Consider the following 5,625-nt stretch of genomic DNA (forward strand, 5'->3'; position numbering starts at 1 on the left):
CCTTTACGTTTTGTCATTTAGGGCAGACAGACGGATTCCCAATGGCATATTTCCTATTGGTCTCATGGTTTTTCTTTAAGTTAGGAGAAATGACTGTGGGGTTTGGAGTCTCCTTTTCTTTATTCTCAAAAGGCAGTGCTGTTTTCTTGTAAATGCAAATGGCAAGCTTCTTGGAGTATATTTCTTTAATTTAGAGCTTTATTAAAATATTTTTCAATGTTTGTGTCATCTGGCATTCTTCTTTTAGCTTTAAATACCAATGCAACTTTTCCTTATTTTTACATTTTCCTTGGTCAATTTAGTCTGGATTAGGAAGAAGAGAGGCAGACACCATTTCTATTTTTTTTTTTTTTTTTGTCCCTTTAGACTATTTTTCTTTACAACATATGCTAATGCTCAATACATATTACTTTCTATTATTATCCAGTGGACCTGCAAGTGAGCACTCAAAGTATGATACCTAAAGGTGGCCATTTAAATATTTCATTACATCCAGTGAGTAGGCAGACATATAACACAGTATTCTTATCATTTTTCATGAGATGAATGAGTAACTGATCTGTGAAAAGTTTATATTAGAAAACTTGAGAATCTTCAAGAATTGCAGTTGTGAAATTAGCACTTCATGACATCATTCCTGGAGCATAAGAGACTTTTTCTAAGATGGTGCTTCCCCAACTTTACCATCATATACCTGACCCAAAGAATCAAAACTACCTTCTCAAAGTGAATAATTCAGTGAGCAGCTATCCATAGAAGCTAGTTATAAGCAAAATTCTAGTGAACTGCATTGGTACAATGTATTATGAAGAAATCCTACATAAGAATTTAAACAAGTAGGCCAGGCATGGTGGCTCACACCTGTAATCCCAGGACCGTGGCAGGCAGATCACAAGGTCAGGAGATTGAGACCATCCTGGCTAACACGGTGAAACCACAACTCTACTAAAAATACAAAAAAATTAGCCAGGCGTGGTGACAGGTGCCTGTAGTCCCAGATACTCTGGAGGCTGAGGCAGGAGAATCACTTGAACTGGTGAGGTAGAGGTTGCGGTCAGCCGAGATTGCACCACTGCACTCCAGCCTGGGCAATAGAGTGAGACTCTATCTCAAAAAAAAAAAAAAAAAAGAATTTAAACAAGTAGATCCTCTGAGCTAGATCTTACTATGAAAAGTTTTAGTGATTTTGTGTAAGATTGGATAAGCACAGCAGTGTACATTTAGTCACAGTAGAGAAGTGGAGTGAAATGCACTTTATCAGTAATCTTCAAACTGGGGTAGGATACCTTCAAGGGATATGAAAACTTTCTAGGGGGTACAGAAATAGAAATAATTTCAAAGGAATCAATGTCTATATTCTCCATTTTCTACTCCTTCCAAAAATTGAGTGGGAACTCACATGACTTCATAACAGTCCTTCTCTCATTTTATGAAATGAAAGCACATACATCTCAAATGGTATGCACTCTGGGCTCCATAAATCAAGGGGAAGCCTTTTTTGATTGATTAATCAAGTTACCACAACCTATGGGGAATTTCTCTTTTCTGTATGTTATGGATTAAAAGTGGGTAAGGATGCCATACTTTGGCCCATGTTAGGATGTTTTTAATTTAGATATATAGTAGAATTGAGTGGTAGGACTAGTGGTGATTTTCATTTAAGGACTGTGCCTCCTCCATGCCCTCAGATATTGTTAATGAATATGTGCACTTAAGGAAAGTACACTAAGAGCAAAGGAAGGAAAGTATTGATAAGAAATATTGAATGCTGGCCAGGTGCGGTGGCTCACGCCTGTAATCCTAGCACTTAGGGAGGCTGAGGTGGGTGGATTGCCTGAGCTCAGGAATTCGAGACCAGCCTGGGCAACATGGTGAAACCCTGTCTCTACTAAAACTACAAAAAATTAGCCAGCTGTGGTGGTGTGTGCCTGTAATCCCAGCTACTTGGGAGGCTGAGGCACAAGAATCGCTTGAAGCCAGGAGGCAGGCAGAGGTTGCAGTGAGCCAAGATCATGCCACTGCACTCCAGCCTGGGTGACAGCGAGAGACTCTGTCTCAAAAAAAAAAGAGAAATATTGAAAGCTAAAAGCAGTCCTTTCCTACATTTAAGAATAAGAAAGTCTTAGCCATACTCATTACCTATTCCCAGGGCATGTCATTAGCTAGAAAGCAAAGCTTCTTGGAAAAACAAAAGCAGTAAAGTTTACTGGTACTGACTTTTTAAAATGTAACTGAAATACCTGTTGGTGTTACTAAATTTTTCAAAACACAATAGATGAAACTCACCAATAAGATTTTCACCTAATTTCTTTCAGATTAGGTGGTATTAAGCAAAGTATGTAAATCCTGTTTTATTAAGTAAATATAATGAATTATTTATTCCAATTATAATCAATCCTAATCTTATAAAATGTTTCAAAAATTCCTACCTCCTTTTAAAAAATAAAAGAACAGCTCTTTACTGTTTAATTTATCCCAGTATATACCTTTCTTCATTAAATGAAGAAGAAAAATGTGATCATGGTTTGTCTCATTATGGTGTTTTATCAATAAAGTTTGTTTGTTTAATTATTATCAAAATTTAAAATATCTTTCTGTCATTTGATCAGTTGTATAGTAGTAATTATTATAATGATAGCCCAATCCAGAAGATTTTTAATTAGAGCTTTATGATCATGAGTTGAAGATAAAAAGTTTTAAATCCCAGCTTATACAGTTTTTTTATTGTAAGCTCATTCTACATGTATTCATTGAGCACCTCCTTTGTGCTAGATTCTTTATGAGTTTCTTGGATATGTCAGTGAATAAAAGATATGCACGTGCACACACACACATACACCTGGTCTCCTGAAATTCACATTATGGGGGTGTAAGTAAGCAAAGTGTGATACGTGCTTTGGGAAAAATGAGTAAGTAAAGCAGAGTTAGAGGTTAGGAAGTAGAGCCTTGTAAGAGAAGTGATGTAGGGGATTGCAATTTTAAATAGGGTGGTAGGGAGAGATTGTGCTGAGAGGGTGATAACTGAGGAAAATTTGAAGAATGCGGGGATGTTCTATGTGGCTGTCTGAGGTTCCAGACAGCAGGAACTGTAACACAAAGACTCTAAAATGGGAGAGATACAAGCAGTAAAAAGAAGATATTCTGGCATTGTGAGGAATAGCTAGACGACCACTGTGGGTGGAACAAATTCAGGAAGCACAGCAAGAATAGTCAGGGAAGTGTGGTGTCAGGAGGAGACTAGAACATGTAAGGCCTTGTAGAGGACTTTGTCTTTTATTTTGACTAAAATAGATGGCCATTAGAGGATTACAGAGGCATGACATTATTACTCAACTTCTGTATAGGGAATAGATTCCTGGGAGCTACAAGTATAACACAAAAGGTTGTTAGGGGCATTTAGGATATTGTGGTGGCTCATACTGAAGTCACATAAGAGGCAATGTTAAGAAATGTTGGATTCAGGATATATATTTAAGGTAGATCCAGAAAGATATTGTGATATATTGGATGTGCTATGTGAGAGTAGGAGAGGACTCAGGAATATCTCTAAGGTTTTGGTTCTAAGCGACTAGAAAAAATGGAGTTGCTATCAACAAGATGGCAAAGGCTGCAGTGGAGCAACTTTGGAAAGAAAGATTAGAAAATTGATTATGGATATGTTGATTTTGAGATGTCTATTAAAATCCAAAGGAATCCAGAAGCTTTTTACATGATGTAATTTTATCTGTCTGTTTTTGTTTTGTTGCCTGAGGTTTTGGGGTCAAATCCAAAAAATTATTGCCCAGATTAATGTCATGTCATTTTTCCCATATGTTTTCTTCTAGTGGTTTTGCAGTTTCAGGTTGTATGATTACATCTTTAATCCATTTTGAAGTTTTTAAAATATGGTGTGAGATAAGGATCTAATTTCATTTTTCTGCATATGGATATCCAGTTTCTCTGACATCATTTATGGAAGATGCTGTCCGGCACCTTTGTTGAAAATCAATTGACCGTAAATATGTGGGTTTGTTTCTGGGCTTGCTATTCTTTTCCATTGGTCTATGTATCCATTTTTATGCCAGTCCCATACTGTGTTGATTACTATGGCTTTGCAATAGTATTTGAAGTCAGGTAGTACAAAGTCTCTGGATTTGTTCTTTTTGCTCAAGATTGCCTTGACTATTCATAGACTTTTTTGGTTCTATATGAATTTTAGCATGGTTTTTACTTTTTTTTTTGGAAAACTCACATTGGAATTTCAATAGGGATTACATTTAATCTGTAGATCACTTTGGGTAGTATGAACATTGTAATAATGTTAATTTTTCTAATCCATGAACATGGAATATATTTTCATTTTTTTATGTCTTCTTCAATTTTTCTCATCAAAGTTTCATAGTTTTCAGTATACAGATTTTTTTTTTTTTTTTTTTAAAGACAGGATCTGGCTTTATTACCCAGGCTGGAGTGCAGTGGCATGATCTCAGCTCACTGCAGCCTCTGCTTCCCAGGCTCAAGCCATCCTCTCACATCAGCCTCCCAAGTAGCTGGGACCACAGTCACATACCACCACACCCAACTAATTTCTGTATTTTTTGTAGTGACAGGGTTTTGCATACAGGTATTTTACCTCCTTGGTTAAATTTATTTCTAAGTATTTTATTCTTTTTGATGCTTTTGTATATGAAATTGTTTTCTTGATTTATTTTCAAATAGTTGTTGTTAGTGTATAGAAATGCTACTGATTTTATGTGTTGATTTTATATCCTACAACTTTATTTGTTTATTAGTTCAAACAGTTTTTTCGATGGAGCTATTAGGGTTTTCTGAATATAAAAGCAGGTTATCAGCAGTGACAGTTTCACCTCTGCCTTTCCTGTTTGGATGCCTTATATATTTATCTTGCCTAATTACTCCGGCAAGGACTTTTGGTACAATATTAAACAGAAATGATGAGAATGGGCATCTTTGTCTTATTTCTGATCTTAAAGGAAAAGCTTTCAACTTTTTACCACTGAATATAATGTTGTCTCTGGGCTTGTCATATGTAGCCTTTATTGTGTTGATTTCTAAATTTCTAAACCTAATGTGTTGAGAGTGTTTATCATAAAATGTTTAATTTTCTTAAATGCTTTTTCTGCATCTAGTGAGATAAATATATCATTTTTGTCCTTTATTCTGTCAATGTGATGTGTTACACTTGTAGAGTTATATATCTTGAACCATCTTGCCTTCTACAGGCAAATCCTATGTGAATATATTGAGTGATCCTCTTAATGTATTATTAAATTTGGTTTGCTGTTATTTTGTTGAGGATTTTTGTATTTATATTTATCAGGGTTATATACTGGCCCATAATTTTCTTTGCTTCTAGTATCCTTGTCTGACTTTGGGATCATTGTAATGCTGGGATCAAAAAGAGTTTGAAAATATTCCATCTTCTTCAATTTTTTGGAAGATTTTGAGAAGGATATGTATTAGTTATTTTTAATCTGTTTCATAGAATTCATCCATGAAGCCATTGGGTATTGGATGTTTCTTTGATCGGAGACTTTTTGTTACTGATTCAATCTCTTTACTCACTATTGGTCTGTTCAGATTTTCTTTCTTTATGATTCAACCTTGGTGGGTTGTATGTGTCTG

This window comes from Chlorocebus sabaeus, chromosome 10 (assembly GCF_047675955.1).
Source record: "Chlorocebus sabaeus isolate Y175 chromosome 10, mChlSab1.0.hap1, whole genome shotgun sequence".
Taxonomy (NCBI): domain Eukaryota; kingdom Metazoa; phylum Chordata; class Mammalia; order Primates; family Cercopithecidae; genus Chlorocebus; species Chlorocebus sabaeus.